Below are 12981 nucleotides of genomic sequence, written 5' to 3' on the forward strand. Positions count from 1 at the left end.
TGTTTCAAGATGTTACCTACCCTATAATCAGGCACAACTTATTTGTGTCAACTAGAAAAAAAAAGACTTAACAAAATGAGTAGCTGACTATAAACCAGAACCACGGAGCTTAGAGAGCATTGGACAAAATCCTCAAAGGTCTATGAAGTAAGAATTCTCTAGCCAGTAAATTTATTCTTCAAACATGAGTAAGTTAATACAAACCCAGTAAAGCAGACACAGAGAATCTATGAGACTGAACTGAATGGACGGTAGATAGTAAGCTGAATTTATGGGAAGGAAAAGGGGCCAGCGGAATAGCTACTACACAGAAAAATGCCAACGACAGCAATAATTTAGTTTTTGTTTGGCACTCTTAAAAAATCTTATCTGGTTTAATGATAACTACAAAAATCAATAATTATGCTCTCTATTGATGGCCACATAACGTATAAAGAGTCAGTGGTTAAAAGTGCATACTACTGTTACAATTCTATTCCAGGAGATCCTTCGCCCTCTCCTGGCCTCTATGCATATTTGCTGCACTCACATGCAAAACACACACACACATGCATACACATAAATAAAAGTAAATCTTGAAAAGAAAAAAATAGAATTTGGGAGCTGATTTTGCCCCAAATGCACATGTGTGAAAGACATTGTCCCTACAGTGGCACTGCCAGGAAATGGTGTAAGCATTTAAGAGGTGGGGACTTATAAGAAGCCCCAGGGTTGTTGTGGGTGTGGCCTTAAAGGGGACTATGGGACTACAGCCCTTATTTATCATAAGTGTTCTGTTACAATAACAGAAAACAGTCTAATACAAGTACAAATGAGTAGGGCAGGAATGGAGCCCATAGAAGTGAAGCACCTATATATCGTTAGTATTAATATGAACCAGAGTATTTAAATTAAGACATTAAAAACCCACAGCCCATATTCCTGTCTATCAACAGGAAAGTAGACAACCTGGTCCATATTCACTCAATACTGAAAACAGTGAAAGTGATGAACAGCTGAATCTTTTTAAAAGTATGGCTAAATTCCCAAAACTTCTGCTGACTGAAAAAGCTAACAAACACCTTTTTATTGTATGTTTTAATTGATGTGAAATTTGAAGACAGACAAAAGCAAGTGAGGATGAACGAACTGAGAACAGTAGTTGCCTTGGGAGGATGAAGTCAGAGGACAAGGATGTCTGGGATGTGTCAGAGGAAAACTTCCAGGGTAATAGACAGCCTGAACTTTGGCCTAGTACACAGACATGTGCACATATCAGAAGTCATCAAGTGGCATATTTAGGTGTTTATTTGTATACAAATTTTATCTTAGAAAAAAAGAGCCTGTAAACTTTGATGTTTTTTATTTAATTTGTGCTACAATGTTAGTTGCTGGCTGCAGTTTTTAAATGTGTCATAAGATAGCTTGCTGGTTAGTTATGTCATAAAGCAAAAACATTCACTATAGAGGCTAGGCCATAAGATAGGGATGTTCCCCTCAAAATTCTTTCAAATTTTTGTGCATTTGAAATTTTTCATAGTAAAATGTTGAGAACAACTGTATTTAAATGAACACAACTCAAGATCCTTCTTAAATCCAAGACACTTAGAAAACAAGCCTGGTAAAGGGACACACGCAGGAAGGGGAGGTGTCTACAGAGAGCCTTGTAGTCTTGAACACATTGCATTAGCTCACTGCACCTCACTTTGTTACTCTACAAGATGAGTACAATTAATCCTTCCCTTGAAAGTTTGTGATAAGGACTGGAGAGACTTGGTCTTCACGGGGTTATGAAAATACAGCATCTAATTTACTGTTTCTTGCCATAAGTCATAGTTAAATTAACCTCTTAGCCTTCTCACCCTTTTCCAGAGGCTAACAACATTTGACCTCCAACAATTGTTCTCTGTTTTGCTTTTTGGCATTTTGTTTTGTTTTTCTTTTATTGTCAAAACAGTTGGACATTGGCAGTGTCCCTTGGTTTAATAGCAGTGTGTTGATGGAGATACATGAAAATGTTGCATAGACATAAAATATACCCAAGGGGATCCATATGGAGCTGATATGGTATTGCACCAAACACTGTGGCATCATTTTGATGCCTAAACATAAGATTCACTGTCAAGTTCCCCCGCTGCCATTAGGGTGACTAACTCCTCCTGGTGTGGACTGTCCTACAGCACTGACTAGTCTGCATCCCAGAAAACTTTAGCCAAGGAAACCAAGCTCACTAGTCCCTTAGATAATACAAAAGTGATTCCACACCCAACATTCGGGCAAGTTCTTTCCTTGCCTTGAATGCTGCCTTAAAACTCAGACTTATAAGGATAGCACAGATAAGGATAAAGAAAATTCCCTTCCAGATGAACAGCTTTTCCATCCTCAGCCTGCTCAAATTCCCAAGATGAGCTGCTAAAGTTTAGTATCTGGCAGATGTTAGCAAGCTTTCAGTCAGCCTTCAGTTACCGCTCAGAGCCGTAGCCTGGTTAGCTCAGCTCTGTTTACTTTGAGAAGGTCCAAAATGGAAGTGCAGGCTTCAGAACCTAGCACCTGGGTCAAGCTGTCCCTGCTTACCCAGGACTAAGGCAGCACAAGACTCTACAGACAAAATTTACAGTTCTGTTCAGGAGTTTATGAAGTGATCCTTACTAAGATGGTAAGCTATGAAATGAGGCATGCAAGGATGCTGCATCTTTTGTGTAACCTGATCTAGAGGTCCACTGAGAGTAAGGACAGCAAAGCTTCCTCTGCAGGGGGACTCCCCAGTCCGCTAACACTAAACCTCAAGGAACGCCTTATACACTACAGCTGGCAAACACATATGGGCAGGGAGCAGGTTTATCTTTGCAAGCCCTGTTTACAAACAAGGCGCATTTGTTCTACACACAGTTTATCTTTGCCACTGGCACTTGAAGCATCCAGTTACAGCATCAGAACCATGACTTGGAGTCCCTCTCAAAGCTGTTCTGTGTCCATACATGGCTTTCGTAGATGACCTGACTGCGGTGGTGAGAGAATGAAGAAAAAGACACACCACGCACGCACGCACGCACGCACGCACGCACGCACGCACGCACGCACTGGAAGTTCAGCACATTTATCATACATAGTTGAACAGAGAGGCAGGAACATGACATACAGCAGGATAAGGAGGCAGATTAAGCTAATCTACTTGGGCTCAATCTCGGTAAGAGAGGGGGCTTCAGGCCATAAATATGGGGTCGGGGAGAAAGCTAGGGTGGACAGTTTCTGTGCGCACTGTTAACATCCCCACTTGGACCAGAGGAAGGCTGCTATTTTTCTGAGCCTCACTTTGGTTGGAAAAGCTTTGCCATTTCTCCATAGGTCTTAGGCTCTGGGGTCCTTAACATGGCCATTGTCAACAGCACATGATCACCCAGGACTTTTCTCACTCGAGACTTCCTCTGTTCCCTACAATATTGTATACTCATTTCTCTCTGGGGTTATTCATTTCATGGTAATCCCCTTGGTGCAGTGTTGAGAACCAGGTGTACCAACACACTCAGAAAATATTCAAACATTTACTAAACAAGCTTCATAGCCCAGGACATGTATCAAAACCACAAAATTTAAGCAGTCTTTCTGTTCCCAAATGTTATCTCATAATACATAGGAGAAAAATAAATGTATTCACAAGACATGTAATGCCACAATACATGGGTTATTAGTAACAAAATCAGAAAAAAAGCCAACCTTTGCTCTAAAAGAAAGAACATGACTTCACAGGGTCCATAGCGAAGCAACATGGCCTCAGTGAGTAGACAGGCCTTGAGGATGTAGTTCTGTAGGCTGTCCAGGTTTCTGTGGGAAAGCTGCTGTGAACCAGGAAAGACGAGAGTTGCACAGACCAAAAAAAAAAAAAAAAAAAAAAAAGAAAGAAAAAAAAAAAAACAGTGAGACAAGATCCTCTTCTGGGTGCCCATTGTTAGGCAAGGATATCAGTCATTTCGTGTGTACCCAAGTTGTCTTACTTCACATGCTTACCAATTTTCCACCTTATTATTCAGAGCAAAAGTCATTCTGCTCTCTCAGCTTCATGCCTCCTCTCTCTACATATCTGTCATCTACCCTGGAACAGAACAAACTGGCTTTGGTGCCAGAACAACATTGGATTTTGTTCCAGAGACCTGGGTACTCCATGACAATGGGAAAGTGGAAAAGGATCTTTAAGACAAGGTTTAAAACAACAAAAATCATTCTTTGTGTAGTTACTTCTCACAGTCCCAAGGGCTTAGTGGACTCAGCAAGGCAGCCTTGCTTAGAGCATCACCTGTGGTGCCAACCAATGGCTGGATCTGAGTTCTCTCGAAGATGTTTTCATTCATGTCTGGGTTGGGGGATGGGGGTGGAGTTGGTGATGCTTGATCTCAGCTGTGCCCACTGCTAGAGATGCAGACTGAAACCCTCGTCTACAGAATACTTCTCCACATCATCTCTTTGTGTCACAGCATGACTAGGTCTCATGAATCAGTTCCCCAGAGAACCAGGAAGAAGCTGAAGTGAACTTTTGTGATCCTCCTCTGTGAATCACTTCTGTTGTAACTGTACAGCCACTTGGGTTCAGGGTAGAGGAGGATATAGGCTTTGTGTTGGGCAAGGGGGTGGGCATCGATGTCACATTCTAAGATGTGCCCATGGTTCAGACATATTGTGGGGGCCATCTTTGGAAAATGAAATCAGCTTCAAGCATAAGAGAGTGTGGACTGCCTTCATGCCTCAAAGGAGGAACACTTGGGGACCAGAATCTAGAGAGTTGGTATGTCCAGCAAGGCCTTTTACTCTGTCAAGAAAATTTATCTTTAAATGTACATTGTATGTTCAATATCTTAAAGTAACTAGAAGCACAGACTCTAGAGACAGACATCTTGGATCTGAGTTCCACTCCCACTTTTTTTGCTTGTGTGGTGTTGGGAAGTTGTTTAAGCTCTATGTGTTGATTCATCTGTCAGTTCAGTAAGCTGCCAGCCCCCAGAGTACAGATCTCACCTTTCTGTTAGAAAGACTAATAGGGTTACCACAAGTGAGTACTTTGAATGGCACCTGGCCCTTTTTACACAATATAAAATGGTTACCAGTGATTGTTGCTCATTGATTGTAGGAGCCCACCCATCTCTTTGTCTTGAAGTGGAACCCTCGATTTCATGGTCACTGTAGTCTTCTACTGCACCCTCCACTCAGAAGCCCCGGGCAGCTGGGCCCTTTGTTTCTTCCCCTCACTTTTAATGATGGTGCCCAGAGACCAGGTCAGTTGATTTGTATTGGCATAACAACTTGTGCTTTAAAAGGGAAACCATGTGGCTCCTGTGGGAGGTGATGTGTTTTGCTGACCCACTTTGACATTCAGCATTACTGGTAAATTATGCAGACAAGCTCTACTTTGCCTAGGCCACCACAGCTTCCAAAGTCCTTTATCCTGTCAGGCAAGGCGTGGAGTCTATCTTAGGACTCTCACTCACCCTCTGCAGGAGTTGATCTCTTTGTCCACTGTTTGGATGACCTCATCTTGCCTTCTAGTCCTGACTAAATTATCCTTCTGTTTCAAGGTTAAGTTCATACAGAACTCTTTCTAATATCTTTCGCCTAACCTCTTCCACCTCTATGGTACATGACTTAAAACTGTGCCAGAGCCATGGCCTGCTACACCAGTTTGGAATAATGAGAAGGTGGGTTCCATGTTTAAAATGTCTAAGAATTTCAAAACAGCAATAACAAAATATCAAGCCAAGTGTTGGGTCTTTCTAAGGGCCTAGCCCAGTTTGGATGTGGGGGTTACTAGTCCAAACACTTTTTAGGCTATCTCCACCTATGACTGCTTCTATTACATGATCCAAGGCTACTGAGAGCCAGGACAGCCGCTTCACATCACTGCTGCTAAGCACAATACACACTGAAGAAAAATAAACCAATAACAAAGGATGAAAGAGGGACATTTCAAATCTCCTGGAAACCCCGAAAGCACAAGGATTAAAGACTAGGACGTAGAAATCAGACATCCTGGTGCTGATCACCTAAGCCTCTGGAGACTTTAGGCAAGTCCCTGCCCTTTGCAGTCCTCAGTCACCACATCCACTAAATGGACAATGGACAGAGCATGTTTAGAACTCCTAATGTGATGAAAGGAGAAGGATGTGGCTTCAAGTAGGGCACACAGCCAACGCTGCAGCAATAATTAGAGTTAGTGAAGAATCAAACTGAAAATGGTGCTGTGTACTGCCGGAAGTATTTTCATGCTCGACAGCTTTATTTGATTTTAAACAGGCAAATTTGTTATTACAAAGACTGAGAAATGGAGATAACGTTTCCACTACGCATCCAGAAAATAGAATTAGGCCAGGCTTGAGTCTCTCTACCTTCACCCTGATATGATGGTGTTCTCAAAGAGATCAAGCTATGAGAATGTTCAGGAGTGAGAGCCCTTTAAATTGTATAGCTAAAACTTCATTCTTTCTGACCATGGTGCATTGCAAATTGTTGCCATACCAATTAGTACACATACTCAGAACTGAAGAATTAATGGGACAATGTTGATTTTTGCCAGTTGCTACTATCTCTTTAAGTGAAGCAAGAATACCTTTGTTCTTAATACGATGCCTTCTGTCTTCTGCCAATGATGGCGATGAAATGCTTGGCCAGAAGTGTCCGTCACAGAAACTAGTAACTTAGGCTTAAAGATAACAGCTTCATTGGTCCTTTCTCCTGATCATTCTGTCTTCTTGCTTGCTGGTCGATGGTTTGCTCAATTTTCCAGAGAAGCTAAAATGTAGCAGTAGTAGTATAACAATCTTCCATGTCTAAATGACAATAAATGAAAAGAAAACTGAAAAAAGATAGGTGCTATCTAAAAGTTAGACATTTTAGCTTAATGCAAGGGGCAGTTTAGTTGAAAGCCATGTGGTAGAATGGAGAAGCTGTAGCTTGAGAGAGACCATCTGGGAGTCTGGCATACCCAGATCACCTTCTACTGGGCATGGCACAATAGAAGCAGAATCATAAAGTGGCAACAAGCTGAGTCCAGGCAGGTGTATGGAGGTAGCACCTAGAAACTCCTTCAGGGTCAGTTTCCTGGCTAGGTAGGTATTTGTAGGCAGGTTGGGGAAAATTAGACTTTTTTATCCCTTGAAAGAGTAAAGTCCTTAAAAAATAGATTAAGAAAATGATGTCAAACATTATTATCTCTACATGCATTTCTGTACTGGAAATCCTGTTCGAATACTGGGCCTAATTTATTCTTCTGCATCAATATTTTTCTCTCATTTTTTACTTGATTCAAGTGAGATCTTCTCTAAGTACCCAACAATTCCACATTCTTAGAATGAATCCTCCTTTCCTAACCATTTACATGCCTTATCAGCAGACATATCTATCTATCTATCTATCTATCTATCTATCTATCTATCTATCTATCTATCCCTAAAAAATACATACTTTAAAGTCATATATTTGCATTCTATTGCTCTTTATATTACATATCCATCCTATTTTTCCTCCCTCTCCTAGAGTATACTGCCAAGCCTTCTCTATTATATTCAGATGTCATCTCTTGTGAACAACAAACATATGATATCTACCACACTTACCCTCTAATAGTTTAGAGTAAGTCAAAGACAATTGGACTGCAGTAAAAATCCCCAGATTTCAAAAGCAGAGGACTTGGAATGTATGCACCAGTCACTAGCACACAGCTGTGATTAATCCTTCTGGTTAGAGATGATGGAGGGCTTATGTGATGAAATCAGTAATAACCCAGAGAGTAAAGTAGCATAGAAATAAGATGCCTAGACAAGAGCAGTTGAAGAGACAAAGAGTCTTGATGTTAGAATGGTCAACAACCATTATGATGCTGTAACCAACATCAAACAGAAAATCCAAAGGAAGCTATTTTCATTACCTTCATTACATGATCAGCATTTAGAGGGCATAGACCCCAAACTGATAAAAAAAAAAAAAGTTCTTCATTGATGACAAAATGCTAATGATGCATCCCCTATTTCTATTTTTGCTTCTGTTGCATAAAAAAAATGTCTAATGCTTTTAATCTTTGTATTCCAAGGCCTAATACAAAGTGACCATTTAATCACCATATGCTGGGAACTGACATGGAAATCTATGTGAAGGGATCATCCTCTAGTACTGAGTGGATGTGTGGGATGGAGAACACTACTCATTTGAATATGTCTACTTTGAACAGACTTCCTTTGTATTTAGACCATTTCTGAGCCTTTTAAAGATATGAACCAGGTTGTTAAGGAAGCCAGTGACCATGTTTTAAAATATTGAGTGATTCCAAAAGGTCATATTCTTGCTTCAAAGTAAGATGTGTTTGATGCTTTGACAATAAATGGACCCAGTTTTGGTATTACATATCAATTTTTCTTAGGGACATACTCTGTAGCATCAGTTTTCCTGGTGTGAGTACATCTGATTTCATCAGTGCTCTGTTCATCTGACATGAATGCTATGAAAGACAGGCACACCCTATTATGTGTGTACAGAACCTGAGCCATCCCTCATGGGGCTTCTCTTTCCTTCCTTCCTCTGCCCTCTCAGGTGCTTTCTCCTCTTCTGACTTGACTCTGCCACATTCATTTCAGGACAGGATGGCTTCTCCTGTTAGACTCTCCAAGGCAGAAAGGAAGGCAGGATAATATGGACTGAAACATCACGCTAGATAATGTAGATGTTTCCATCAGATTAACTGTTCTTTGAGACATCTGAAGGAGGCCACTTTCCATCTTTCCTAATCTGTAGTCCAAGGGCCTTCTTGTATAGGGTTGCCTAGGAAACATTGTGCTCAGTCTGTTGGAGGTTTTTGACCCTTGGTGGTCTGATCTACTACCTTCATTTAGCTGATGAGAGAATCGAGGCTCAAGAAAGTAGTGGACTTACGTTCCATCATTCTGTTGCTTACTGTTCAGAGCTTTGACCTTGTTAAGCTACTTTTCAAGCAGATACAAAGCATTGTTGTGCCATCTCTAAAGCCAGCCCCCATGAAACAGGACAGTTTCTGTTTAAAGAGCTTCACTGTGCTTCCTCACTAGTGACCAACTAGAGCCCAGGTCTTAAAACTTATCTGTGGCAATCTAAACTGCAGCATGCTTTTTTTCCAGGCCCTTCCTTCTGTCAGGTTTCAGGGGAAGCTGGGAGGGCACTGCACAAATAAACACAACAACGTGGTCGGGCTTTAGAGCTCTGCCTCGAGCTGCACATTGCCAGGAGTGAAAGTCATTACAGACCCTTTGCAAAGGTTGTTAAGACATGTGTAAACAGCCGTATAAACAACACCAGGTCAGGTCATGGAAGGAGGCTGGCAACTGGGGAGGCCAGGCAGAGCCTGCCAAAGTGTGAAATTCCCAGCAGGGAGAAGACATTTGGAAAAACAACTCCATCAAGTTTTATCAACACAAATCATTTCCTAAGTGGTATATTTTATTTAGACTATGTGTGGCCCAAACTTAACAAGGGAAGCTTTTATCAGTTGCTAGGGTTTTTTTTTTCCTTTCCCTTTCTTTTCTTTTCTTTTTTTTTTTTATCACTTCCAGATATCTCTGTTTCTGAATTGCTGGCAGAGTTGGTGGTGTGCTCATTTTTCTGGGCTCTCCTGTCTAAACACACCAGGGTGATGCTCCTGGAGGAGGGAGGGAGGAGATGACCTACACACACTTCCTGTTGGGCGTGCTGGGTGGTGCAGACCCTACACATGTTGAACTGTAAACAAACTTGGGCCTGGTGTTCTAATTTCAAGCCTCAGAGGAGACCAGCATACGGATGGATGATCATGGGGTAAAGAAGCCTGTAACGAGTCTTTCTCTGTACCTCCAGCTCCCAAGTAATGACGTGGAGACTTATTAGTTATGAAAGCTCAGCTTTTAGCTTAGGCTTGTCTCAACTAGCTCTTATAACTTATATGAACCCATTTATACTAATCTGTGTTCTGCCACAAGACATTACCTCTCTTCCATCTTGTACCTCAATTCCTCCTCCTCTTCGTTTCTCTCCCCAGAAATTCCACCTATACCTCCTGCCTAGCTATTGACCATTCAGCTTTTTATTACAGCAATCACAGTAATACATTTTCACACAGTGTACAAATATCCCGCAACAGGAGCCCCCACAAAAAAAGCTAAGTTATGACATGTTACTTTCTCTGCCACAGCACATGCTTTGGCACTTCCTTTTGGAGGGACTGATGCCGGAGAACAGTGGATTCTCCCATAACTTCCTACCCATCTGAGTAGCACAGCTAGACACAGCCATTTATGGGGAGCTGGGCTGAATACAGAAAAGTGACCTCCCTATGGCTGTGACTTGGCCCCCATGTGGAGAGCAATTCCTTACTTGATCGTGAGAGGGGAAGTCTTTGGAGATGACTCTGCCCACCTAGAGTCTCTCTTCCCCAGCATTCTAGCTGGCTTCGTTTCTTTGATTCTGCCTCTGTTTTCTTTGTCAGCCTCCTTTGCATCCCTGGCCTTTCTCTGCCCTGCTGTTCAGGCTCTACTGAGCACAACAAACCATAGGTACCCGTCCAGAGTCAGAGCCACAAACACACAATGCAGCTTGCTCCCCTTGCAGGCTTCCCTGATAACTATCACAATTAATAAATAAAAAAGGAAGGCTTTAAAATGTAAATAAGTTTGAATAAATATCTATGTCTCCTGAAAATAGTTGGAGAAATGTGCACTTCCTTTTAGAGGGTCTGGTTGAGCTGTGTGATTTAATACATAGAATGTGTACCCCCGTGAGGAATTGCCCTGGACTATACCTCAGGGAGACATGCCATCACCCACCAGGACAGGGGAAAAGCAGAGTTCACTGAAGGGCCAGGCTGCTGTGGATGTCCTTGAAGGAATAAATCAGTGGCCTTCACCACAGGTCTCTGATTGAAAGTCACAATGGCGAGTTTCCAGGGAAGAGGTGATACTTTGTGACTGAACAGTGGCTCACAGGCAGCTCTGTGTAGTGGTTACCAAGAGAACAGCATAGGGGATCTGTTAGTTTAGCATAGCTTTATTTTAACTGGAGTAATGCACCAGCAGCCTCTGATAGGAAGAACCCAGATGGCACATCATGTATCCATCCTTCCCATTCTCCCTAACAGAGAAACTCACCCTTCCAGAGACCCATATTCAGTGATGAACACTCTGCAGTATTTCCTCCTAGGAAAACTTAGCGATTGCTTCCTTTCTGTTTAGACATTTGCGTACAACTCTATGTGTAGACAAACAGTTCCTTTTTTCTTGGCCATGTATCTAGAAGTGGGACATACCTGCTGAAAAACAAAACAAGACAAAACACTGTTTAACTTTGTAATTGAATTGCATTTTCTAAGCAGTTCATAGTAAAAGGAGCCATAACTGGAGAGTTCTACTTTTTATCCCTTGTGCCCAGACATGCACACATGTTCCTTATCAAAATTCCCCAACACAGTGGCAGGTTGGTTACAACTGGAGAATCTGTGTTAATACATTCATATCACTCATACTCTATCATTGGGATCTTTTTGAGACAGGGTCTCACCATGTAACTACCTGGATTGGAACTCACAGTATAGATGAGGCTGGTGTTGGGATTCAATGCCACACCTGGCCTTAGTCTCCATCATTTGCCTCAGGGTTCATCTAGTATTGTACATTCACAGATATGGGTGGATGACATCCTATATCCACTGTTGCATATATACTTTACTGTTATACAGGACATTTCCCTGCTCTAAGCACACAGAGGTGCTCTGCTTATTTATCATCTCCTCACTATACATAGCAACACTGGCCTTTTTACTGGTTATGGTATTGTCTTGTCCAGAATGTCATATAATTGAAATCACCACATGTGTAGGCTTTACGAACTGGCTACTTTGACTGAGGAACATGTATTTGGGGGCTAATAAGATGATAAATCCACGGGCTCTCAGGCCTAATTATCTGATCTTAGCTTGATCTCTGGGGAGAACTGACTCCAGTCTGGTTGCCCTCTGACTTCCATTCCTGCTGTAGCACTGAGCACACACACACACACACACACACACACACACACACACACACCTTAATATTTTCAGGTTAAAGGAATATGCATTTAAAATTCCTCATTATCTAGTCATAGCACAATTGCTCATTCCCATTTCATGTTAATTAATATTGTATTGTCTGCCTGTGCTACTTTTTCTTTAGAGATTCACCAATCAAGGGACAGCTGCCTGCAAGTTTTGGTAATTGTGAACCAACTGATGTTAACGTTGTCATGCAGGTGTTTCTGTGGATATGTCTTCAATGAAGGAGCACGACTGAGTGCTATGTTAATAACTAGTTGAGTTATGCACAAATGCGTCAAAATGTCCTCCAAAGTGCCTGTCCCATTTTTGCCCTTCTGCAGTGAATCAGAGCTCATATGTTTCTTGCCAGTATTTGGAGTTGCCAGGGAGCTGGACATGGGCATCCTAATAGATGGTATATCATGGTATATCCTTGTCATTTTAATTAGTATTTCTCTGAAGACATGAGGGGGGGATTCTTTTACAGGCCTATTTCTCACCTGTATTAATTAATACTAGCCTCCACATATTGAGGAGTATCTCCTTCTTTTGGTTTTTATTTTGTTTTATCTTTGGAAGAGTTTATGGAAGGTTCATATTAATTCTTTCTTAAACATTTACTAGAAGTCACTAATTAAATTTTAAGCCCAGTAATTCAGTCTCTTAAACTGTAATATGTTTCCAGATTTTGTGTTTCTTCCTTAAGGAAAAAAAAAGTGTGTGTTTGTGTGTGTGTGTGTGTGTGTGTGTGTGTGTGTGTGTGTGTGTCCGTGTGTGTCCGTGTGTGTGTGTGTGTGTGTGTGTGTCCGTGTGTGTGTGTGTGTGTCCATCTGTCCATGTCTGTTTCTCTATGTGTGTCTGTGAGTGCATGTGTGGAGGCCAGAGGGCAACCTCGGTGCTGATTCAAATCCCATCTTGCTTTGAGAATCATGACTTCTGCATACACCAGGGCAGCT

The 12981-nt window shown here is 41.7% G+C and overlaps 1 long non-coding RNA gene across 1 annotated transcript in view; it reads right to left on the bottom strand.

The window, feature by feature from the left end:
- LOC121830909 (uncharacterized) overlaps positions 1-10860 on the bottom strand; it is a 73454-nt gene extending 62594 nt beyond the window's left edge. The window contains exons 1-3 of the long non-coding RNA XR_013052836.1: positions 10760-10860; positions 6572-6791; positions 3694-3815 (exon numbers count right to left, since the gene is read on the bottom strand). This is a non-coding gene — a long non-coding RNA (uncharacterized LOC121830909). The remainder of the gene's footprint in view (positions 1-3693; positions 3816-6571; positions 6792-10759) is intronic.
- Between the last annotated feature and the right edge of the window lie 2121 nt (positions 10861-12981).

Source organism: Peromyscus maniculatus, chromosome 7, assembly GCF_049852395.1.
Source record: "Peromyscus maniculatus bairdii isolate BWxNUB_F1_BW_parent chromosome 7, HU_Pman_BW_mat_3.1, whole genome shotgun sequence".
Taxonomy (NCBI): Eukaryota; Metazoa; Chordata; class Mammalia; order Rodentia; family Cricetidae; genus Peromyscus; species Peromyscus maniculatus.